General features: G+C 36.9%; 1 protein-coding gene across 6 annotated transcripts in view; it reads left to right on the top strand.

Moving 5' to 3' along the window:
- LOC127416096 (ras-specific guanine nucleotide-releasing factor RalGPS2-like) overlaps positions 1 to 27,327 on the top strand; it is a 194,290-nt gene that overhangs the window by 22,656 nt on the left and 144,307 nt on the right. Inside the window, exon 1 of one of the 6 annotated variants that reach the window (XM_051655236.1) lies at positions 9,133 to 9,178. The exons of the other annotated variants lie outside the window; for them this stretch is intronic. The gene's annotated coding sequence lies outside the window, so the exon portion shown is untranslated. Of the gene's footprint in view, positions 1 to 9,132; positions 9,179 to 27,327 lie in introns of those variants that run through there. 6 annotated transcript variants of the gene reach the window in all.

The following is a 27,327-nucleotide window of genomic DNA, read 5'->3' as shown; positions in this document are numbered from 1 at the left end:
ACAGCTGTAACGATTATGTAATCGTGAAAACTGATGATTACAGCATTCAATTTAAGTCTACTCCTGTTGCGTTAATGGTTTCTATTTAGAACTTGTTTGTGCAGCTGTTGAGTTTCTAACCAATCCCAGATGTGTGCGTTGAGCAATGAAATAGCAATGGCCAATCAGAGATGCAGTGAGTCTACAGTACAGTCCTATCAGTAAAGACAACCAATTCTTATTTGCAAGTTTTGAATAGTCTGAGGTCCAGATACTTGCTTTACAGTATATTTAATCTCGGTTTGCGATGGCACACAAAAATTAGTGCTAAAGGAACATCACATGACACTCGAAAAGAAGCTGTAGAATAAAGTTGAGCAATTTGGAATATTTTCAGTTCGTGAAATGTTGCGCCGTTTTATTTATTGTTCGTAAACAAACCGCAAATGAGCAGCGAAACGATCCCCAACCGTTATAAATATATTGGTGAAAGTATAATATCGGCTGACCAGCCCGATCCAAATCCGATACTGTGTGTTAGTCATGTTCGTTACTGTCAATCTCCAAAAATGATATAAAAGAACCATAAAAACACCATTAAAGCAGTTCATATGACTTGTGCATTTTATTCAAAGCCACTTGAAGATGTGTGATAGCTCTGTGGATCACAAAAGGCAGTGTTTTATAAGTAAATATATAGTATGTGCAGTGCCAGTGCATTAGTGAATGGTGCTGCTCTGTTGACACAAACTCAGGCACAGGCTGGTGATGCACTCCATATTTGATTTCCAGGCGCATTTTTTACCTTTACAGGGGCAATCTTTTTTCTATTCTAACCTTATAAAATGAGGTGTCATCCTTTTGTTATAATTTAAGCAATAAATTCAATTTGAAAAATGGCATTTTTCAATGTTTACAAAGTTGCATGATCTGTACATTGCATGCTTTATTACTGAATACATCAGTGCAACTATCTGACTTTTGAAGTCAGACAGTTTTGCATGTTTTGGACATAGAAAAAGTCTTGGACTTCAAATTTCACAGACCATCGTCATTATTATCGTGTCTTCTCAAATAAATGCCTATTTGACCCACAACTGCTGTTGGCAGATAAATCACACAAACTCGCAAACAGGCTGATCTTACTTTCCAAAGTGCAACTGCTGTGACCTAACGATGATTTTATGCGGTCAAGATCACAATATGGGATTTTAAATGCAGGAAGGAAGTTTAATCGGCTGTTCAGTGTGACTATTGAATGTCATATATTATTATTTACTGTATGTGGACCAATAATTTAAGCAGTAAAGACACATATTGCATGTCTGATGGTAGTTTTTGATTTTTATGACACATTTTTGAGGTATTGACTGAAGTTAAACCTAGTTTTGTTAATAGTTCAGAAAGAACCTACATAAATTCCTTCACTGTAAATAATAGATATACCTTTATAATAACCTTTAGTAACATTAGCAAATAATATTACAGTATTTAATGTTTAAAATAATCTGCAGCCCATAACCACCTGCTTTCTGAAGAACCCGGAAGCGCGGTTGCCTGCTTAGTGACCTTACAGTAGTTTAATCTGTTAATCATCATTAATTATTGTGATTACAGTATCAAGGGCAATAATCGTCAATTATGATTTTTGTCATAATCGTGCTGCCCTAAATCATGTACAAAACAATCCCTTGGTCACGTTTGTCGGGTGGCACCTTCCTGTCCAGTAAGGCAGTTCTTGGCCAGAATAAGCTGCCATGTGGACCCGACTTTGTGCTGACAGTCAACAGCCTGGCTACAGGAGATTGTACAGTAAAGTCAGCATCAGGCTTGCTATTGGTGCTCATAATGGAGCTGAATGTCACTTATAACTGCTCTACATGCAGACAGAGCAGGCAGACTCTGTTTTACCAATAACATGTCTATCTTGTGTTGACTGATCTGTTGGTGTACGGGCGCCAGAACATATTAACATTTAGATCGTTTACATGGCCTGTCTTTGCGATGTCGATTAGGCTCCCAAACATTTGCAGACATGGATATATGTCTACAGGGTATGCAGTATGACGCTGAACAGTGCAGTGACTCAGAAAGGCCTGTGGCTAAGTCACAGCTCTCTCCCATGAGCCTCTCTGTTGTCTGCCATATTGAGATTATAAACTTGGACTGTCCTTGTGCTCTCGTTTCTTCGTTCCTCTATCATTTTCCCTATCTTTTGTCTTCCTCGTTCTTTTTTTCTGATAGCTGCATCACTCATCTTCTATCTTCTTTGAATATTTCTGTTCTATATTGTTGTATGATTTTGCCTATACATGTGTATGTATTCTCTCTCTGTTTCACTCTGTCCCTGGTAGATTATCCTCCAATCTGTTCACCTGTGTTCAGTCCACTGCACATAATACCCTCAACAGCTTGCTTTGTGTGTGATTAGTCTTCTCTGTGTTGGGTTCTTCACACTTTACCATTAGAGAAGTGTGCAGTTCATTAGGCCACTTCAGTTTTTTGCCAGAGCCTCAGTATGTGTACGCCCACAGAATTGTAGGTCATGCAATGTGTATGGACTTCAGAATGTTCTTCATAACATTTGCATCCTCTCTACAGAGCTCAAGCCAGTACAGCAGTTTTGTATTAGGATATTGGCTGTGTGAAAATGATTATCAGAACTTTAAAAAAGTTAAAGCACTTTTTATATCATTTGGACTTTAGTAACAGATATCCAAGATATTTTATATCCAGATATTTTGGATTTTATTGGAGTTGTATCTCCCAGGATATGTTGCCCTATTAAGGTACAGTTGAAGTCAGAAATTTACATACACTTTAGCCAAATACATTTAAACTCAGTTTTTCACAATTCCTGACATTTAATCGTAGAAAACATTCCCTGTCTTAATTCAGTTAGGATCTCTATTTTATGTTAAGAATGTGAAATGTCAGAATAATAGTAGAGAGAGTGATTTATTTCAGCTTTTATTTCTTTCATCACATTCCCAGTGGGTAAGAAGTTTAAATACACTTTGTTAGTATTTGGTAGCATTGCCTTCAAATTGTTTAACTTGGGTCAAACGTTTTGGGTAGCCTTCCACAAGCTTCTCACAATAAGTTGCTGGAATATTGGCCCATTCCTCCAGACAGAACTGGTGTAACTGAGTCAGGTTTGTAGGCCTCCTTGCTCGCACATGCTTTTTCAGTTCTGCCCACAAATTTTCGATTGGATTGAGGTCAGGGCTTTGTGATGGCCACTCCAATACCTTGACTTTGTTGTCCTTAAGCCATTTTGCCACAACTTTGGGGGTATGCTTGGGGTCACTGTCCATTTGGAAGACCCATTTGCGACCGAGCTTTAACTTCCTGGCTGATGTCTTGAGATGTTGCTTCAATATATCCACATAATTTTCCTTCCTCATGATGCCATCTATTTTGTGAAGTGCACCAGTCCCTCCTGCAGCAAAGCACCCCCACAATATCATGCTGCCACCCCCATGCTTCACGGTTGGGATGGTGTTCTTCGGCTTGCAAGCCTCACCCTTTTTCCTTTAAACATAACGATGGTCATTATGGCCAAACAGTTACATTTTTGTTTCATTAGACCAGAGGACATTTCTCCAAAATGTAAGATCTTTGTCCCCATGTGCACATGCAAACTGTAGGCTGGCTTTTTTATGGTGGTTTTGGAGCAGTTGCTTCTTCCTTGCTGAGCAACCTTTCAGGTTATGTCGATATGACTTGTTTTACTGTGGATATAGATACCTGTTTCCTCCATCTTCACAAGGTCCTTTGCAGTTGTTCTGGGATTGATTTGCACTTTTTGCACCAAACTTCGTATATCTCTAGGAGACAGAATGAGTCTCCTTCCTGAGCGGTATGATGGCTGCATGGTCCCATGGTGTTTTTACTTGCAAACTATTGTTTGTATAGATAAACGTGGTACCTTCAGGCGTTTGGAAATTGCTCCCAAGGATGAACCAGAATTGTGGAGATCAAAAAACAATTTTCTGAGGTCTTGGCTGATTTCTTTAGATTTTCCCATGATGTCAAGCAAAGAGGCACTGAGTTTGAAGGTAGGCCTTAAAATACATCCACAGGTACACCTCCATTTGACTCCAGTTAGCCAATCAGAAGCTAATTGGATAATTGCCTAAAGGCTTGACATCATTTTCTGGAATTTTCCAAGCTGCTTAAAGGTACAGTTAACTTAGTGTATGTAAACTTCTGACCCGCTGGAATTGTGATATAGTCAATTAAAAGTGAAACAATCTGTCTGTAAACAATTGTTGGAAAAATTACTTGTCATGCACAGAGTAGATGTCCTAAACGACTTGCCAAAACTATAGTTTGCTAATATGAAATCTGTGGAGTGGTTAAAAAATTAGTTTTAATGACTTAAACCTAACTGTATGTAAACTTCTGACTTCAACTGTACAAAAAAGTCAAAGTCATCAGTGTTTCTGTTTTATTTGATGCAAAAAGTGATGAGTTCTGACTTCCCCTCTTAAAACATATTGTGTGTGTGTAAAAAACTGAGAAAAATTTAGCTTTAAAGTTGCATGTATGACATGTAGATGTAATAAATGTGTATGTGTAATATTGTGGATTAACCCTTTTTCTTCCCTCAATATGGCAACCAATCTCAAAGGATACGGCCACTTCAAAATGTGCTAAATAACAGCATGAACAACAAATTACTTCATTTTCTTCTTCCACATCTTAAGACAATGTTCACAATTATTATTAGCAGTTTTATTGGGGTTTTCTTTCCTTCTGAAAAGTAAGATTAATATATAATTATCACAAAGTCAATTTGTCCTGCACCATGGGCGGCCATGTTGGATTTAGGTCAGGCTGACTTAATGATCACAGAAAATTTGTACCAAGTCATGTGACCCATATACTTAAAACAGACCCAACTACGATAAATGATTGGGTTAGAAATTCTCTCATACCCCCATAAGTAACTAAAGAGTATGTATCTTGTGGTGCACGTTGCCTGTTTAATGGTTTTTTTGCATCACGCTTTTGAAGTAAATTTAACTTCGTCATTTTATGTCAGCACAACTAGAAAGACTTTGTTAGATATACACAAATGTATCAGTTCATTCAACTTTATTTATTTAAAAGAAATGTCACAAGAATGAGATTTAGCCTAACAAATATTAGCAAGTTGTTTGATTTATATCACTGTTTCTACTTAATTTCATGGTCTCTTAAGATAATAATGACTGAGGTCCGTCATTAAACTTGATTCCCCAAAAAAAGCGCTTAAAGTACATGTGTGCATTCACATGCACAAGGAAAAATTACATGGATTGAACAGGATACCATTTCACCAAAGGGAACATTTATCACCCTAATGGTGACTTTACACGAAACAGCCACAACCTCAGTTCTGTACTTGAGTTCTTTTGAGTTATTAGAACTTAAAACCTTAAAGGAATATTCCGGGTTCAGTACAAGTTAAGATCAATCAACAACGTTTGTGGCATAATATTGATTACCACAACAATATATTTTTACCTGCCCTTCCTTTAAAAAATAAATAAATAAATAGCTAAAATGAGGTTGACAGTGAGGCACTTACAAATGGAAGTGAATGGGGGCCAATTTTTGAACGTTAAAATACTTTTTCAAAAATATAGCCACAAGACACAATAAACATGTTAATATGATTTTAGTGTGATAGAATTGCTTACTACACTTTTTTTGTGTAAAGTTATAACAAATTTACACCTTTGTTGCCATGACGATGTAGTCAACAAACCCTAAAATCCTAAAATGACTAAACATTACGATTTAAACAACTTTACAGCTCAGATATATGATTTAACAAGAATTATAATGATATTAGTATTATAATTTTATATAAGTGCTTATACGCTTCACATTTTTGCCTTTTTAAATCCTCCAAAAATAAGCCACATTCACTTCCATTGTAAGTGCCTGCACTGTAACCTAAATTTGTGCTTTTTTTTTTTTTTAAAGAAAAGGAGGGACGAGTAAATTTTTTTTTTTTGTGGTAATCAATATTATGCCACAAAAACTGTCAATTGAGCTTAACTTGTGTTGAACCTGGAATATTCCTTTAAAGTGACCGTTTTAGCACTTGTTATATAAATGAATGTAAACTCAATGTTATTACTTGCAGAGGTGGGTAGTAATGCAGTACATTTACTCAGTTACATTTACTTGAGGAACTTTTTGGAAATGTTTTTACTTTTAGAGTAGGTTTAAAAGTGTGTTGTACACATGAATGGAAATTAAGTAAATATAAAATCTTATGAATATTTACATTTCTGTGTTGAAGCTGTTTAATACGTTATAGTTGTTGAGCCAACAATTTATTTTATTTAAAACAAAATTTTCCCAAGTGTACTCTTAACATTGGGGATGCCCCAATTTGGGATGCACTTACCATCTAGGATCTTGCATACCATTTAGGATGGATAATATGCAAATTTAGACAATACCTGTTTTCTTTTTCTCTCAGTGTTTAATTGAAGCACTGGAGCCAGAGAGGACTAAAAGGGCATCACACAGACACACAAAAACACGCATATGACTGGTTTCCCCTTGTGAGAAGACATGTATTTTGAAGAGAAATAATAATAAAAAAAAATAACCTACCTTATTTATCTCTCTTTGTCACTTTTAGAGTGTAAATGTTTTTTGTTTTTTTTTTGCATAGAATTGTTTTGTGAACAACTTAACATCCTGCATTGCTCATTTGCATTAAGCGCTGAAGCTATGGGAAGATAGTAAATGTCTTGTATCCATCTTTATTTTTTATCTTTGCTTCATAATGGCCTTTCAAGTGCGCTGTCTTTTTCAGTCAGGCGTTTTCTGGTTGTGCCTCTGGGGCTTTTAGTTTATCTCTGCTTGGACACGTTGCTCAAAGCCTCAGACATTCGCCCAAACAAGTCCGGAGTTACCCATATCCTGCAGAGAGATTCAAACGCTGTGAGCAAATCTTTGTCCTATGTGAGGAGGAATAGGCAGGCTGTGAACACACACACACAAACATGTGGAGAACAATGTGTTTTTTATATTTAGTCAGTTCAGTTCAATGTTTTGAGGCAATTACACATCCTTTCTGAGCCACTAAGTAGGTTTGTGATGCTTTGAGTGAGATTGTGTGATTGTTTTAGTGTCTCTGTGTGTGACTCTGCACTTGTGAAGATCTGCTGTCTGTTGTTTTAATTAATTTTTTTAAAATTAATTTTTTATTGTATTTATTTATCACACATTATACGTTTGCACATATACAGTGAAATTCTTTTTTTCACATATCCCAGCTAAGCTGGGGTCAGAGTGCAGGGTCAGCCATGATACGGCACCCCTGGAGCAGATAGGGTCAAGGGCCTTGCTCAAGGGCCCAACAGTGGCATCTTGGTGGTGCTGGGGCTTGAACCCCTGATCTTCTGATCAGTAACCCAGAGCCTTAACCGCTGAGCCACCACCAAATGTGTGTTTATCGCTAATTCGCCTCCCAGATGTCCCTATTTGTTTTCCTCTGAAGTTTTGGTAAAATGGGGAGAGTATGGAGACAATTAATTGAAATTAATTTAATTCACAAATAAATGCAATCAGAAGAAGAGGAATTGCAATCAAAAGGGAACAGTTGCCCTTCTGATAGGACTGTAATATTGGTCCTAATGTTGTGCCTATCGCAGGTTGCCACCGGTTCCGACCCGAAAGTGAATCGTCATGGCCCTGTTCAAGCTGGCAACCGGCACCAAGTAGTGGGGGAGCTTTCAGTCTTAGTATAAGGACCATCCATCGATGTGTATATGCTGTGTGCACAGCTATTAAAGAAAAACTGATGCAGTGTAATATCAGGGTTTACATATGATACATTCCTGATATTCAATAGGCTATTTTGAACAATCGTCTAAAGCATCGCCATCACAACTGCATTATGTCCCGCATATTTGTCCAGCAACTTTTAACGACCAACTGAACTTGATTGTCATCTAAAATTAATTTTAGTGTCATAATGCAATTTACATTTTCTGAAGAAGCTCAGCAAATACGATCCGAGGTAAAAAGGGTTAGATTTAAAATATTTAAAAGTTTTAAAAGTTTCAAAAGCTCGTTTTCTGAAAGTGAACTCAGCATTGGACAAATAGTTCTGATAGTTTATAGTCTTGAAGTGTTGAAAATTTAATTCAGACGATTTTATTCATCTACAGAACAGGGTACGGCTAATTTAAGTTTGTGTAAAGAAAAGGCATATATAGGTCTAAAAATATATATATATATTTTTTTTTTTTGGTTTGGTAATTTTTTTTTATTTTTTCTTAATGCATTTTTCGTTTGGTAATTTAATTGAATACAGGGAATTTTGCCATCATTTTTTCAAAAGTATGCTAAACAATAATTTAATAGAATTGGGTTATATGTTAGTGTTCCAAAAAACACACTGAAGCTTTTCTCCTAGTATTGTGTATTTCTTTTTCATTTAAAACATCTTTGTGCACAGAAATGATATGTTTTTTTTTGTTGTATTGTGGGCTAATTCCATGACTGCCATCTATTATTTTGAATGGTGTGGTAAAGCAACTTTAATAAATTAACGTATGTCTACTGCGATTAAATTAATCACAAACGGTGGCCATTAATTTGTTCTCCGTGCACTTGTTGATGTGAATGATATGAGATATTTGTGTTGGCACTTCTGGAAGTGTCATGTTTGCAGCATCGGATCTATATGCCGTTAAGATCAACCCATAATCACGTACAATAAATGGGCTTTTATGGATGTATACCTTGTCGACATGATTAACACTGGCTAACGAATGGGGCAAATTCTGTCATGTGACACTATATTTTTGCGTTAATGGCAATTTTCTCGACTAAAAGTGTTTCCAAACCAGTTTTTTGTGACATTTGAAGTATCGACATAGAGTTTATGCGCTAGAGTTAAACGGAAAAATATTATGTCGACACTAGTGAAATTTTAGCAATTAATTTGCATTTCCATCAGCTTTATTTTGATGTGCTAAAACTTTTTGTGCAAAAAACCCTTGGATGGAAATGTAGTTACTGCTGCAGCATCAAACTCTTCTAAATTAGTGAAACACTTTCTTTGCTCTGCACAGTGAAAAAAAGAATAGCTTCGTCATGCAATGCCTTCATTTTACACCAAGACAAGCGGATATTTCAAGATTAAAATTGAAGCTGCAACTTAAGGCAGCACGTCAAGGTAAGTTGTGGCTCTTAATAATAACTCAGGTTTTTCTGTCATGGTGATGGTCATTTTCAGGGTGATTTTGTAAATATGGGCTCTTGTCACATCAGTTTTTAAATTTACATTTTAAAATCTGCAGCAATATATCAGTGCGCTTTGTTCTGCGTCCCACATGTCATGAGCAGTATTTACGCGTTTACCCCTCACCCACGCGAGGGTTCTGGAAACTATCACAGCTACTTTGGGCTGATTAACAGTATAAATCCATGTAAACATCCACGTTAAGTGTAAATGCCTTTTGCTCTGACGAACGTGTAATTAACAACTGGAGCGCGAGCATTTCTGTGCGTTGTGCCCTTTGCAGGCTGCGTGATCTGCGTTTAGGGAGTAGCGGTACTGTGTACAGAACTGATGATCCAAATTCTTTTGACACTCAAAACTGTAACTATACTGAACTAAGAACTAAAAGTTATGAAATAGCAAAGGTAGGCATTAATAAAACATGATCTTACTTTGGTTTATATTTCAGCATTATATATAATGCCCATGTGGAACATTGTTCATGTTTTCACCGTAAAAATTACTAGAAATGTTTCTAAACCTCTTCTTGTTGACAAATTAATCCTGATCTGACAAGAGCCCTTAAAGAGATATTTCACCCAAAAATGAAAATTCTCATCATTTACTCACCCTTATGCCACCCCAGATATGTATGACTTTCTTTCTTCTACTGAACACAAATTAAGATTTTTAGAAGAATTTCTCAGCTCTTTTGGTCCATACAATGCAAGTGAATGGGTGCTAAAAAATAAATCACATAAATCAGCATAAAAGTAATCCATAAGACTCCAGTGGTTAAATCAATATCTTCAGAAGCGATGATAGGTGTGGATGAGGAGCAGATCACTTTCACATTCTTCTTGTGTTTTTGGTGATTCACATTCTTCTCTGCATATCGCCCCCTGCTGGGCAGGGAGAAGAATTTCTTGCAAAAAATTACTTGAATATTGATTTGTTTCTCACCCACACCTATCATATCACTTCAGAAGATGTGGATTTAACTACTGGAGTCATATGGATTAATTTTATTATTCCTTTTTGGTGCATCAAAATTTTGCCACCCATTCACTTGCATTGTACTGACCTACAGAGCTGATATATTCTTCTAAAAATCTTCATTTTTGTTCTGCAGAAGAAAGGAAGTCTTACACATCTGGGATGGCATGAGGGTGAGTAAATGGTGAGAGAATTTTCATTTTTTGGGTGAACAATTCCTTTAAAGAGATAGCTCAGCCATAATTTAATATTCTGTCATCATTTCCCTACCCTCATGTTGTTCCAAACCCATGTGACCTTCTGTATTCTGTGGAACATAAAAGATGTTAGACAGAATGTTAGGGACTGACTGTCTCATTCACCATTCACTTTCAAAATATGGAGAAAAAAATAACAAGGCTAACATTCTGTCTAATATCTCCTTACTGTGTTGCATGGTCACACAGGTTTGGAACAACATGATGGTGAATGATGACAGAATTGCCATTTATTAATAAAAATAATAATAATAATTATGAAAATAATAATTCTGTAATACATGTTAAATGTGTATTATGTAATGTAATGTAGGGGAGTTAATGTCCATTTATGTCATTTTTGAAAGTAACGATTTACTACTTGAGTACTCTTTTAATTGGATACTTTATTACTCTTACTTAAGTAATTGTTTATGTTAGAACTTTTACTTGTACTGAGTAATTTATAATTTATTTTTTATTTTTATTAATTGTACTTTTACTTGTACAGTTTTTGACTACTCTACCCACCTCTGATTACTTATAAATTGTACATATTTCAAACATTGACCGCTCATATCATTATATATACAAGTTCACAATATAATATTAATTGATAGAATGTAGAACTTGTATATTTAAAAAAACAAAAAATAATAATAATTGTGATTATAATATGATGACAAACAATTAAAAAACAAATATACACTTTCACTTACTTTTTCAGGCCAGGTTCTGTTCAGTTCTATTGCTTGTTCTGCACCTGATTAGCCTAAATGTAGCCCACTATTTTTGAAGGATATTTTACTTTTTTTTCATATACATTTGAACTTTAAGCATTTATATTTTGTATTAAAGAACTTTATCTTTATAATAAGTTATTATCTGCATTTTGTGCAAGCATTTTTCCAAAATAAATAAATAAAATAAACACCATTTTCTGTCATAAAAGATTCGATTTATATTTAATCGTGAACCTCATATCGTATATCGAACCGAATCATGAGAACCATAGTGTCCCATCCCTATATATAACTGATTGCAGACTGGATGTGTTAACTACATGACCATTAATCCTCGACTGTAACCCTGGGTCTGTTCCAAAACCTAGTGAGCGTCCTCCGGAGACAGCATTGTAAGTCATCATAGGCATGCTCCCGACGTGAAGGCTGTTCCAAAAGGTAGGTATCTTAATTATTCTGCCTCTTAAGATATCTTGTTTTGGCCAAATTCTAAGGTAGCATCAGATGTATCCCTTCCCGGGAAGGCGATCACAGAATGCACCGTGTTGAGCTCGGTGGAATAATATGTCCAAGATGGCAGACAAAGCGAGAGAAAGTTTGATTATAAATATACTTATAATCCATTCAATACTGAAAAGTATCGATAAATAGCAGTTTAATATGATACAAACTGAGTATTTTACCCAAAATGTTTGTCGAGTGTCCCGTGCGGTGTGCGTGTGTCTGTGATCTAATCACAAGTGTACAATGTTGCGCACAATAAACGACCGTTCAAATAATAATAATAAAATAATTATAATATTTTTATTTGATTAAAGCTGTATGTATCAATTTGATTAAACATCATTTGATCATAACATTAAATTAAAACATTTAACATGGAATCCAGAAAAATGAAAACGGAAAACGCATAATTTGTATCTGTGAGACTTTATGCTGTTCTTTTAATCGTCATTTTCTGTATAATTTCATCAAAGATCTGAGGCTTTTTATTTGTTGATTTTAGTATCGATACTGAGGTACTAGGGCTGGTATCAATCTGGGAGTTCTTGTTGCAGACCTGTTGCTGACTCAAAACATCAGAGGAGACGAGCTTGAGTAGTGTCGTGTACAGTAGGCTTTAGGTGTAAGAAGCCTTTAGGGGCGGTACTATGACAAGACAGAAGATAACAACTGAGGAGGAGCGTGGGTTGCAGATGTGATGCAGCTGTTTGTTTTGACGCAGCTGTTGCTCCTCTTCACACACAGGCAGACAATGAAACATTGTTCTGAGATTGTCAGTTTGAGAGACAAAACATAAAAAGATAGAAGAGTGAATTCATAATGGTTGCTATCAGGAAGGGAGTACAACAATGCTGTTTTTTTTTTTGTCCTTTTCCCCTCATTTCTGGAGCTGACATCTAAAATGAAAACAAAAAAACAAAAAAAGCATTAAAGTAGTCCATGTGACTTTTGTGCTAAAATCCAAGTCTTCTGAAATCATATGATAGTTTTGTGTGAGGAACAGACACAAATATAATGTATTTACCTCCGCTGAAGCTCATATGAAGCCCACATCTGCGTCCAGACACAACAAAAGCACGTCATCATTATTGATAAAAAAATTGCATGGTTTTTGTCTGTGGTAACGGAGCGTGACACACCATTTTTGAATTCTGATTATGGCAGTACATTTCTAGATAAATTCTGTCAAACTTACTGTTAGCAATTTTGCTGTGATTATGCATGGGTCTCTTGTGTGTGAGAACAACATTTCTAGTTTTTATAGCAGGGTATCGATACTAGGGTTGCTCCGATTAGGGATGTGCTGAACGAATAATTTCACTGACGTTTAAACGGAAATTTTTAAGTCGAACCTTCAGAAAACAGTAAAACAAAATGTAGTTATGCGACCCATTTAAAATACTTAATCTATTCCAAATCCAAAGCTAAATTCCACTGAAAAGGGGCATTTTTTTCTGCGACGTGCTCGCCTTGAATTATGATCATTGTACATTTTAAATATAGAACATGACACGCATTCACTGAATCAACGTTTTATATCAACGGCATATTTATTGAAAACAATTGAATGAATAGTGCAGGACCAATAGAGCAACCTAGCCTGTTCTAAACAGAATTCACCGTGTAAAAGTATTAAAACAGTCAGGTAAAACAGTCTGGTATAAAAATAATTAACAGGTAGACTAAGTGAAATCTATGAGAAGAAAATGCACTGAAAAGTTGCGTGTATTTCACGACATGCAGTTCTGCATTAGCCATTGATCTAATGTGACAGCTGTTCGGTAAAGAACGTTAACCAATAACAGTTACGATGTAAAAAAAAACAAAAAACAAGCATGCACAGATGTGAAGGAGACTCAAATGTGAAAACATCCATAGGGACTTTCAAACGTTTGGAAATCCGATTCCCGCACCACCACCGAAGTGATTTCATAACTACTTTGCTGAGTTTGCTTGACTAGCGAGAGGACATTTTCCTGCATGCGCCGCGAGTGAGAGAGGGAAGACGCACGCGCAGCCTGAGGTGAAATTAAACTCTGTATCTGCTCCAGATATCCTCTTGTTTAAATAATATTTGTGTTATTAATTCTATTTAAAATATGTAACAATAATATGATAGTAATTTAAGCGCAGCCTCTGTAAAATATATAAAGCCAAACGTAAATGTGTAAAAATTATCATGAATTTAATGGGGGAAATATTAACCGACTAGTGATTCCAGTGTCGACTAGCAGCATCAGAACCGTTTAGTCGACTAGTCTGGCAGATTCCTAGCTACGATACCAACATTTTGGCTATGGTAAAATAAAATGCTGCACAACAGAGCTTCAGAGAATTATTGAAAACATTAATGAAAAAAAATCTGATTACCTATGGCACAAGGCTGCTATGGCTGAATCACTACATGCTGATAAAACACTTGTGATATTGCTTACAAATAATAATAATAATAATATAAAAAAAAAAACATTTCATATTATAGAATTTTATTGAGTATTATTGCGACTTTTTTTGAATATTACATTTTTATACAGTAGTTATATTTTTCTTTCTTCAATTTCACGCATCCATTTGAATAGAGCTTTTATTTTGACAGACCTTTAAGTTCTTCCTGTTTTAGACGAGTTAGTTATAGCAAGCTTCCCATTAATGCTGGGATAATCCCGTCGCGACTCTCAAGCTGAAATCTCAGAGCTGCACCGGAGGAGTTAATTTAAGTGTTAACAGCCGTTTATACTATAAACACTGCATGTGCACCAGTAGTGTGCGTTGCGTTTGTGTGAGTGTGTGCGCGTGCGTGTGTGTGAAGCGGATGACAGAACAGAGCGGCACCTCTTGTTCATTCTGTAGCATGCAGCGCATGTGACTGTATAATATTTAATTAAATTACATCATTCTGCTGTTTAATGATCACACTTGGCCATATCCAGAGGTTTTTTATTTTATTTTCAAATTATTGTTGATGTCATCTCAAAACTGTTACATCTCATGTAATTCAGCTGCCTACGTTTTCAGATGCAGCCCGGATGTGGTAGATGAGTCGATAGTTGAGGAGTGGGGAGAGACATGGAGAAAAAACAAGTTCGTTTGAATGGACTGGGAACTAAAAGCCGTATATAAGTTTCAACTCAAATTGCTGCCCGAGTCCATCATGACAGTTGTTGATTGAAAGAAGAACAATCCGCACTGGTGCCTCTTGCGGCAATGCTGATAATGCAGCGCGTACTTGCGTTGTGTTATGAATTGAGCGCTGACACATTTCACAACACAACAATGTGTGAAATCGAGCTTGCGTAGCAAGGTGCGTCTGCGTTCACGTACTTGCGTAGAGTAGGTTTGGGCCTTTATCTCAGCAGGGAGTCCCGACAGTCAAGTGATTAACACCTCCCGCTGGTAGACACTAATGTGCGCTCCGTCTCTCACCTGCTAGCATGCGATTATGTTAAGGACTCACACCTGACAATCACTGGAAAAATCAGCTAGTGTGGCGCCGACTTAAGAAGTTTCAGCAGCATGTCTGTTTTCAGCGCAAACAATCGGCATGCAAATTACTCTTTGAATTGCCGCTCTCACGATAATTGGATAAGATGTAGCTCAAGGTCGTTTCCATTAATACCTCACCAGAATGGGCATTTTCGTGGAATTTATGAAATGTATTTTAACGTTCAGCTATGTATCTGCATTACCACTATTCTGCAAGCATTATTAATCTAAATATACTGTGTATTTTTACCCAACCCCAGTAGATTTAATAAAATGATATTTAGTCTATTTATTTGTTGAATATCTGTCAGTTACTTTTATTATAGGAGTGCATTTATGCTTCAAAAAACCCAGCTCCGTTTTATGCTCTGAGGTCACACCATCTTGGGAAATAACATAAAATGACGCTACTCGCTGAAGTCGGGGTTCATCGATCTACCCTGAGTTCACAAGTCAGATGTCTGACTTCAGGCGGCGTTCCAGTTATTATTTTCATGTCAGAAGTGGGGAAATCCTGAGTTCCGAGTTGTCTGGAATGCAGCATTAGCGCCCACATATCACTAAAAAACTAGCCTAAATATGCTTCCTTAAAGGAATAATTTACCCAAAAAGGTTAGTTCATAATTTGTTTTTACAATTCTCTCATTTTTTTACTCACTCTGATGCCATCCCAGATGTGTATGACTTTCGTTCTTCAGAAGAACACAAAGACTTTTAGAAGAATAGCTCTGAAGGTCCATACAATCCAAGTGGATGGTGATCAACAACGTAAAGCTCCAAAAAGCATAGTTAAATTCTTCTAAAGCAAATGCATTACTTTTACAACGATTGTCTTTTCTTTTTGGAGCTTTAAAGAACTGATTACCATCCACATGCATTTTATAGACCTACAGAGCTGAGATATTCTTATTCTTTGCTTGTGTTCTGTTGAAGAAAGTCATACACATCTTGGATGGCATGAAGGTGAGTAAATAATGAGAGAATTGTAAAAAAAAAATTATGAACTAACCCCTAGAAGACCAACTAGCCATTGAAGACAACCCATAACTTGTCAATTTTGGAAATGTGTAGTTTTGCACATCCCTAATGACGGGTGCAACCTCAATCCTGTTGAGTTTTTAAATGACTCTCTCACACACATGTTGCCGCACACCTTGCCCTAGTGACCTCTGAGAGAACATACAGATTTGGGTCACTGAGAGTTTGTGTTCCTCTACGCTGAGCTAAATTCTTAAAGGGGAGTTCACAGACAGCAGAAACCACAAGATCCAGAAACATCTGTCAACCAGGTGATCATTGAAGCTGTCTACACCTGTGACATAAACATTGAGTGTGTTTAAATGCGCAATATTACACCGATTATGCTTTATAAGCCGACAGTGTGTAAGGTCACAAAATGTTTAAGCGTAAACCGATCGGCACACTTAGATTTGTGCCCATTATTTCTTGTTTCATGTAAACACCTTTCCTGGTGTTCTTACCAGCTATCCAGTTTGCGCAAAAGTTGATTACGTTTTGACTTCTAAAGCAAAGAATAACCAGATGATTTCAATTATCATGTAAATGCGGGCTTCTTGCATTGAATTTTTTTAATGGCCTGACTTTTGGGAGTTATCAGTGTATTGGTGTGCATGTAAACATGCTCATTGGTGATTATGGTGGAAGCGATTTAGTTTTGTTAGGCCTACGTCACAACAATCACTTGGAGTGTAAATCGGGTGTAACTGGTGTGCTAAAATGGGTAAACTAATCCAATGACTCACTCTTTTGAGAAACTTCATGACCAAATAAAAAGCACATCATTGTGAATATGTTCTTAATATTCAGTATTTCGCCCAGCTCTGCCCGCAATTTAGCTCACTGATAGCATTGCCAATATAGCAACTATGGTAAAACAGTAGGCTTAAGCTAAATATCTATCATTTGACACATTTCAACCATTGCACAGTATATACAGTCATATTGCCCTTCCCTACCAGAAGGTCTTGCTACATTTTTCTGGACCTTCTAACCTTATTCCAAAATGTCCTGGTGTCATATTTATTATTATTTAGTCTTTATGAAAACTTTTGGCAGGTCTTATTACAGTGTAGGCTCAGGGTGCTTTCACACTAGCACTTTTGGTGCACACCTGGGTTCAAATGATGCCAAAGTTTGGTTTGTTTGGATGTTGCGACTAGAGCCCGGCCGCTATGGAATTTTTGAGACCGATAACGATTTTAGAGGGGGAAACTTCACCGATTACCGATATGGTGGCCGATAAAGTTAATTTTTGAGCTGGAATGAAAACAGACCTTTTCTGTGTGGATTTTGCAGTGATATGACTATGCAAAGGTACTCAGCAGGCTGCTTTCTTAAACAAATATTTGTATATATTGTCAGCAAATTCTAGAAATGAACACTAAATAAATATCAGTAGTACTGTTTAGTATCAGTCAAATGGTGACTTTATTAATACTGCCAGTCAGTTGTTGGCAGGTTGTAAAACAACAAGCATTTACACCTGCCGAATAAAAGATAAACAGCGGTAGCAGTGTAACACCGTATTCTGCTATACAAATTCAGGGGAAACTTTCAACGGGGGAAAACCAGTCTTTTAAATATTACATTTTATAAATGCAACGACTGGAATTGTTCGGTTGAAGGGGGTACCAAACTGTGAATCCTGATCAAAACAATTTGGTGAATACATGTTTACACATTAGTTTCTACTCAGCTGACAAGGTATGAACGTTGCTATGTGGTTAGCTAGTTAGCTATAAACTCGTTGTCACGGAGAGTAAAAGATGGAAGTTGTTTATTTTACTTTACTAATTTACTAATATTTGCCGACTGATAAATCGGTCGGGCACTAGTTTTCCGAACTCGGGTGCGCACCCGGGAACCGTACCCGAGAACACTTGAAAACGTTGTCTGATTTACAATTCACGTTAACACTATTGCTGCTAATATGAATGCAATCTTACCAAATCGCGGAGGTTATGCGCATGTGATGATGTATAATTCACGTCTTCGCAGGCTCCCGATCTCAATTACAGTATTATGATAAAATGCATTTCTCATACCTGCTTGTGTCCAAATAAATTCCCTTCATAGAGCAGCTCATATTCTTCATATCTCTTGCAACACATCCGCAGGCTCGCGACAGACAAACGCTAGCATTCGTCACATCATTGCACATTCAGTGCATCCGTGGCTGACAACCACAAGTGTCGTTCTGTGCAGAAAGTTTTGGTGGTAAATCCAAAGAGATGAATACTTTAATTGAAGCTGATGTCTTCTTGAGTTGTTACCTAGTTAGAGTTATAAACAGCTGCCGCCTTTACTCAAGTTGATGGTGCAATAGGACCACGGTACGGACCAAAATAATCTCCTCGTGAAGTGTCTGCTTATTTTGGAGAAGAGAGATTTTGCCTCAAAGAAAGAGGCAAACAATCTGAGGAAAAATACTCTGTCCGCTTCTATACCAACTGCTATTCCAGACATATCATTTCCACAGATTTATTGAACACAGCATAAAAACTAGCGGGGGCTGTATGGAGAGTTCTGTCGGTTGTATTACATAAATTTGTCTTGGAAAACTCATTCAGACAACGTAGCAACTGGTCAATTATGAAAATATAGAGATTTTCACATTCCAAGTAGTGATAACTTTCTTATCCATAAATGGAGAATCATTGTTGTATTTCAGTGCATACCGTCCTTCAACTCTTTCTGTCACTGTCTCACTATCTGGGCATTGTTACTTTGATTGTGTGAGAGTGTTTGCTGTTTCTTTGTGTCTGTACCTGCCCTCTCTCAGGCTCTAGCATGTCTCTCAGTCTCTCCCTAAAACCCCTGAGGGCCAACTGGAATTAACTTGAGAGATACAGTTAGAAAGCAAGTCAAAGAACAAATGAAAGCATTTGGAGCAAATAAAAGCAGAAGTGCTAGATTCATACACGTGCAGTGTGCCGTTTGGTCGCATGTTCGCCCCAGCTGAGAGACGTCATCCTGTGACCTGAGGGATTATGAATAGAGGTGTGGAATGCAAATATGAAGATGACTCACGCAATAGGTTGATAAAAAGCGCTGTTTGGTTCTCTGTTGAGGGAGTGCCAATGCATTCTCACAAGGATAAAATATATAACAGAGGAGATACTGAGGCTCAACTTGAAAGCAATGGTTCAGTTTACAAATGTATACAAGTTACACGTTTATGTACGTCTTGGTGTTCTCATGTACCCCTCTCCCACCGACTTCAGATTTTCTCGGGTCATTGTGAAAATGAATCCTTGTCTGTTTTACAGCAGCTGATCAGGGGTTTCTCGTGATCAGTGATTGGTTGGGCGTATTCATGACCTTCCAAGAAGGATTGTTGTAGTTCGGGTTCCAGACATCGTGAAAGATCTGTGGCCTGCCTATACCTGCGAATGTGCCATCCTGTTGCTGACTCGAATCAGTTCCAATTTCCACACCTAATCATGCCAGTGTAACAGAAGCTCAGAACCTGAATTTTCAAAGTTGGAAACTTTCCATGGGAATTAACGGGAATAAACTGGAAATTTGCAAAATTGCAAGTTAGCCTATAATAGGGAACTTAAATGTAGTTGAAAAAAAACAAAAAAACATTTTGCAGCATAATCTTGGTTAAAACAACCAGATTTAATGCAAATTCAGTTGAATTTCTGCCCTGTGCATTCCTCAATCACATGCACACAGCACACTACTTACTGTAGTCTACTTACTACAGCAGGACTATTGAAGCCATACTACTGCATTTGAGCCCAAGGACTACATCCAGTCAAGTAATTTTTGATGATATTACTAGCGTAAATACATTTGATCTATGGTATTAAAGTTTAACTAGCAAATACTATATCAAAGAGGCTAGCTATCATGGTGCTAGCTAGCTCAACTGTGATGCTGTTTCTTCTGCCTTCTGCTAGCCAGTTTTCTGTTATCATACAAGAACGTAGGTTATAGTTCTGCCCCTTTGCAACCCTAGTCATAGGCAAGCTTGACTGCTGCTAGTGTTTGAAAATAAGTTGTACACATTTGAATGAACTCAATTAAGGGTGATATTTTTTTTTTTTGTTTTTTTTTTTTTTAGAGTTGGTGCATGAAAAGAATTGAAACACTACTAGATTTTTACAGCTAGAGTACTTTTTGCAGCTGTTGGGTGGCTACTTAGTGGCCCAAGGCAAAACGGTGTACCCCCAAGTCTCTTTGATATTCTGCTCCCATTTTATCATATGGCATGCAAAAAATTTAAGTCTGATTGCTTTTAAAAGTAATAGCACACCTCTCCTCAACAAGTTGCAAGGCACTTGTTTTTTAAGGTGTGCTTCAAACCTCAAAATGGCATAACTTTTTGTGATTCTTTTGAACAGATGGGCAAATACAATTAAATGTATGATTAGCCTAATACTCAATCAGTATTGTATTACTACTACTACTACTACTACTACTACTACTACTACTAGGCTACTTTTATTATTACAGTTTTTATTGAAATTATCATAATAACTCACAACAACAGTAATAATAATAATTCAGCAAAAACAGGAAATACAAATTCATAGATATGATTTAAATATTACGTTTTTACATGTGCAGAAGTGAATGATGCATGTACACATTTAATCACACATTCAATTACAAATGCCTTTTGTAATATATTTGCAGAGTAAATGATCATTTCTGACTTAACCATTCAATTTTGCCAAAGCAGTTTAGAATGACGTTTAGGACATAAACCATTGATATTTCTCTGTTTGCACTCATAGTTTTCAATGGAATACATTACATCCGTTTGGGTGGTCGCTTATGGTCTAGTAACACAAGTTGAATATTTAAGCAAATTTGAAGCCTAAATAGGATCCGAAAAATTCTGCATCTGCAGATGGTCGGAACTCCACACAGCCCCCGTACAACTCTCCACTGGAAATGAATGACTTCTGGTCAATTTTCTGTTTGTCAGATGCAGTGAAACAGTGGCTCAAATAGAGCAATAGTGATGCTTGCCTTAAGAAGCATCTGATTCTGGTTGCTGTGTTTGAGTGTTATTTCAATTTGGCTTGATGTTGTAGAGTTGTTTGTCAGAAAATTGGGCCATGTTCAGCACAACATACTGATTTTCTTCTAATCATACCCAGCTGGAAGTTGGCTTTAGAGAACTTCTGCAAAATACCAGTGTGTTGGACAGAAGGCCATTTTGGGGTCCAAATAACAACCCTATATTTTGATTGGGAAATATACCATCTCTTTTGAACAGCCTCTTTTCCAAACCTGCAGCCTGAAACTTTACAAAACCAATGTATGACCTCTAAACTCTGACCCTTAGCCTAATGTCTATGATAGACATTCTGCCATGGCAACCATATCTGAAAAGCTTAACTTGAAATCAGTGGATCAGTACTCAATAATGCATTCATAGTAGTTCGAAGGGTCAGGACTTCCTTTCACACACACCCTAGTATTGATTTTTTTAAACACTTTACTCTTCATTTTGTGGCTCAAGTACTTCTAGTCCTGAGAGTGGCATGTTTAAATAAGTGCATAATTTGGATGTGCCACAGTGTTCGACCAGCTACTGACTTGTGGATTAGTGGGGTTGACTACTAACATTAATATTTTTAGTGGTGTTGGTTTTAATGGGAGACAGAATTCTCAAATTAATTGAGAGAAGCAACTTTTTAGAGAGCATTTTTGCGTGACTATACTGGGCTCCAGACAGCGGCCAAATGGTCGCATTTTGTGACCTTTTTTCCTGTCGGTGCGACCAAATTTTGTTTACACGCAACCGTTTTTGGTAAAGCAACATCAAATGGCGAAAGCATCAAAAGCGGAACGAAACGGCGCTATCTGCTACCCACCTCAATTATCAGCGCGGGCAGCGCGAGCACAAGAACAGGTGCGTTTACTCGTGAATCAGTATCGAGCTCAACAGTGCAGCGTAAATCATAGTAGCGCTCCGAGAACCAGTGGAAGGTATGCTGGAAACATTTCAGTTTGGCACAGAATTTTTTGCAAACCTCTATGGAAACCCTTGTTTTGCGTAAACTAGTTTCATTAAATGGCGTGACATTCTAAACGGCATTTAAAAGATGAACAGAAGAAAACAGTGAAGTGAACAGACATAAATAAGCAGACTTTTCACACATCACCACCCTTAAAAAAATAACCATTAATGTACTATAGTCATACTGTATTAACAATAGTATTTTATACAGAAATATACTCATAATTTGTTATATAATATACATTAGGGGAGTGAGGGAATATCATTCATTTCTGTTACAACTATGATAGTTTGTAAATGTTTATATTTTGTATTTATAATTTTTAAGGTACTGTTTTTCATTACAATAAATGCCATAGTCATGTTACATCTAACCATGGTAGTGAAGATCCATGCTTGGTTTTACCTGAGGCTACCATGGTCTCGTTACAAAAAACACTGTTAAAACTATAAAAAAAATAAATAAAAAAAATATATAAAAACTTTAAAGCATACCAACTCAAAATCAAAGCCTTACCATTTGAATGAGCATTTCGATTGGGCAAAATATGCAGTATTATTGGTAATTGCACTTATTTTTTGTAATATAAGAGTAGTAGCGCTTTTATTATTAGTTTCTGTCTTTTTACATTTTTCATTTTCTTAGGCCCTAGACCCCCACCAGTGCACCGGTGACACCGCTCTCAAATGTTAGTCTGGAGCCCTGTTATAGCTTACTGTGTGTAAAAGTAAATAATAGTCAGCACAGTATGCTTTACACAATGCTTTAAGTTAGGCTAAGTCCATTTATTTACCGCTGCTGTATCAGCCATCAAAGCGCCGTATCAACAATACATTACAAGATGATCATTGCTGTAAGTTAAATCCTCGACTGCGAGTAAGGTGCCCATATTTGTGAGGTACTGTGGGAAGATTGAAGTCTTGTGCTGATTCTGTCTGACACTGCTTAAATAAAAAGTTGCAGTAAAAAGGTTTAAACTGCTTTATGTCGTGAACTAGATGTGTACCGCATCATCTTGCAGTTCTGCACTTTTGAATGCACAGCGAAGATCACCCTGAGACTCCCAAGTGCTCTGATTGCATTGAAGCGCTTCATTCTGCATTCAGGATAAGCATCAGTGGTTTTGTGCCGCTCTGTATTGGATCCTTTCTTATTTCTTCTCTTCCTTTGCTGTTTTTGTGCAATAAGATGTTATGTTATTTAGCCTGTATTTTTGTTGATTATCCAGTAATTACTATTAGAGGTGTAAATTGCAAGTTTCACCATGATAGGATCTTATATCGATTCTCTTGGCCAGCGATTCGAAGTTTGCCGATAACTCAAAATATGCTGCAATTGCGATTCGATTCATGGGCCTGCGATCCATATTCCGATATTATGTGCCTATTTTACGCAATCTGTTACATTTATTATCTCAAAAATGCAACCAAAATAGGTTATAATTTGAATATTTTATTGAGCTCTCTGAAAAGTGCAAATCCAGTATCCACACTGAGTCATCCACAACAAAATAAGGTACTTTAGATGTTGAAAAAAATGATATAGATAAATAAATATAAAAAATAAAGTCACAGAAGTGATCTGTCGTTTGATGACAGCTCATTGCCTTGTGGAATGAGGGAAACACTACAGTGACAATTTGTCATCTCTACAACAGTCAAGCAAGTCTTCCAATCCAAAATCCTTAACATACCCTCAACTTGTTTCTGGCAGGAGAGTATGTGCTATCTGTGTTTTTTTTTTTCTTGGCTACAACTTCCACAGTTGTATTTAAAAATGATATTACAGTTTACTGTGATAAATGTTAGTCAGGGGGTTGATGTTTAGATGTCTTGTAATTGATGCTGGTGCAAGGCAGGAGTTTAAAACAATATACATATATGTATACACGTTAAAACGTTGACATCGCCTCGTTGGTTATTTGATCAATGCATTGATCCAGATTGATGGATCGTTACACCCCTAGTTACCATGTTGAAGTGCTGAGCTTAGCATCTGCATATCCCTCTGAAAAATGTCTGATAGGAGTCATGTGAACATAACAGAGCTTAATTATACATTATTATCCTAGTTGTACAAACAACCGACCGACTGGTCGAATATGAAAATTGGTGGTTTTGCACATCCTTACTGTATGTGGTCACTTGTGTTGGTGAATCTTCTTTGAAGCTGTAGTTTGCCAAGCTACTCATTATTTAAAGTGGTTGAAGACTCTACAGTCAATCTACCCTTTTGAAGTAGTAGCTAGCTCCACAACAAGATACTAACAAAAATAAACTTTATTGAAGGTACATGAGGAGGCAGAATCTTAGAAGAATATGATTTATGTCACACGACTTAAAAAACGTAGTTATAACAATAAATTCACTACTTTTTGATAGTTACTCCCCAGCACTGGTGGGCACAGCCTGTGTTTGTGGTATTCTTTGGTGTAATAATGTTGGTTCATAAATGCCCACAAATCTCCTGCTATCTGATCTCCTTCACTCATAAAACCACAACTATATACTCAGAGATAGTAAGATAACATGCTAATTTCCTCTGCTGCGGCCTCATGTTTATATAAGAGTGTGTATGTGTCAGTGCATGTCTGCCATGACGTTGTGTCAGTTATTATGATGATAACCCTTTTCCTATTGCTTCCAGTTGGCACGGTGGTTGCCTTTTCCTCTCAGAATTCCTTGTTTCCTGTGGAGATTCCTGTTGGCTTCTGAATTCGGCCCGTAGAGAATAGGGCATATGGTTGAGCAATATACACATGTACTACAAATAATTGATCAGGTTTTTAATTTGCAATAATAAGCCTAACTATAGTGTAACTCCATGAAAGCTATAAATTAATATGGGTGTTTCATCAACTTGGTGCACTTTTCTAGAAAGTCTCGTAAAAAAAATTTTCGCCCTTACTGTAAAAAAATCTAAAGTTGTGAAAACTTAAAAAGATTAACCAGAGCAACCAGCTTCAGGACTTTTGTTTTTTTTGTTTTCGTTTTCTCAACTTAAGGGCAAAGTAGTTGTATCAGCTTAACAATTTAAGTTTGTCTGTGCTTTCAGTTAACTAAATAAATTAAGCCCAACACACTCAGAAATGACAATGATTTCAACATGTATACCCAAGTTTGGACCAAGATATTCTTTGAGCAGATTTTCATTTCCACTAAAGTTCATGTGTCAGCCCTATCAAAATACTGTTTAGTTGTGCTGACTTAAAAAGCAGTGTCCACTAATGAGACGATGCAGTTATTGTGCATTATGTTGTCAACTGGTAAGATTAATACAGCAATCCTACCTTCTGATGAAAATATTTCTTATCGATATTTACATAACAGCATAAAAACAATTGCACACTAGTGGCAATAATGGAATTATACTGCCATAAATGGCTTCCTCTGCGATCAAACTGAGCATGCTCAAAAGCCTGTACATTCTACCTTCAAGACCAAACTTGACATTGTATGATCTCACTGTTTAAAATTTTAAGTTGATCATACTGAATGGCATAAAAGTTAAGTTTATTGATTTTTTTATAAGCAATCTGAACTTTTTCTACATTTGGTTTTTCAATCAAATTTTAAAATGGAGTTTGCTTGACAAAATGGAAGTTGTGTTTTTTACAGTTTAGTAAGATGGCAAGGAGAGAGCAGGTCAGTCAAGAGCAGAGAGCCAATCATAACAGTGGGTGTTTACTGTCAAGTTTTAAAGGAGAAACAGCACCAAAACCGAGCGTTTCTGACAGAGGGTCAGAATGAGGGTTTTTATGTATTACAAATATATGATTTTTTTGCACAAAAAACACTTTAGTAATATTAAAAGTGAACCTTGAAGAACATTTTAAAATAATTTAATTAAAGGCTTGTCATGAGCCCTTTAAGAGCAGTGGGCTGCTTCACTGCTCAAGACAAAGCAGGGACTCCTGCACAACTATCAAAAAAAGACACAAACAGTCATTGATAATCAAGCAAGCAATATCATATTCAGAACCAAGGGGATGAAAACTTTTCAAAAGGTTAATTGATGTAAAATCAGTTATTACTTTGTCTTTTGGAAGATACAGTTGTGCTCAAAAGTTTGCATACCCTTGGAGAATTGGTAATAGATGTACCATTTTTAAAGAAAACACGAGTGAGCAGGCAAAACACATTTCTTTTATTTCTTATGGGATTCATATTCAACTGTAGGTTATAACAGAATGGCACAATCATAAAACAAAACATGGCAACAATGGAAAAAAATGAAATGACCCCTGTTCAAAAGTCTGAATACCCTTAGATCTTAATACTGTGTATTGCCCCCTTTAGCATCAATGACAGCGTGCAGTCTTTTGTAATAGTTGTCTATGAGGCCCCAAATTCTTGCAGGTGGTATAGTTGCCCATTCGTCTTGGCAAAATGCCTCCAGGTCATGCAAAGTCTTTGGTCGTCTTGCATGAACCGCACGTTTGAGATCTCCCCAGAGTGGCTCGATGATATTAAGGTCAGGAGACTGTGATGGCCACTCCAGAACCTTCACCTTTTTTCTGCTGTAACCACTGGAGGGTCAACTTGGCCTTGTGCTTAGGGTCATTGTCGTGATGGATAGTCCAAGAGCGTCCCATACGCAGCTTTCATGCAGAAGAATGCAAATTGTCTGCCAGTATTTTCTGATAACATGCTGCATTCATCTTGCCATCAATTTTCACAAGATTCCCTGTGTCTTTTGAGCTCACAGCCCCCAAAACATCAGTGAGTCACCACCATGCTTCACAGTGGGTATGGTATTCTTTTCACTATAGGCCTTGTTGACCCCTCTCCAAACGTAGCACGTATGGTTGTGACCATAAAGCTCTATTTTGGTCTCGTCACTCCAAATTACAGTGTGCCAGAAGCTATGAGGCGTGTCAAGGTGTTGTCGGGCATATTTTAACCGGGCTTTTTTGTGGCATTGGCGCAGTAAAGGCTTCTTTCTGGCAACTCAACCATGCAGCTCATTTTTGTTCAAGTATCGTCATATTGTGCTCCTTGAAACAACCACACCGTCTTTTTCCAGAGCAGCCTGTATTTCTCATGAGGTTACCTGTGGGTTTTTCTTTGTATCCTGAAAATTTTTTCCTGGCAGTTGTGGCTGAAATCTTTCTTGGTCTACCTGACCTTGGCTTGGTA

Source organism: Myxocyprinus asiaticus, chromosome 25, assembly GCF_019703515.2.
Source record: "Myxocyprinus asiaticus isolate MX2 ecotype Aquarium Trade chromosome 25, UBuf_Myxa_2, whole genome shotgun sequence".
Lineage (NCBI taxonomy): Eukaryota > Metazoa > Chordata > Actinopteri > Cypriniformes > Catostomidae > Myxocyprinus > Myxocyprinus asiaticus.
Note: the sequence above shows the minus strand (reverse complement) of the source record. Positions and strands in the feature narration are given on the sequence as shown.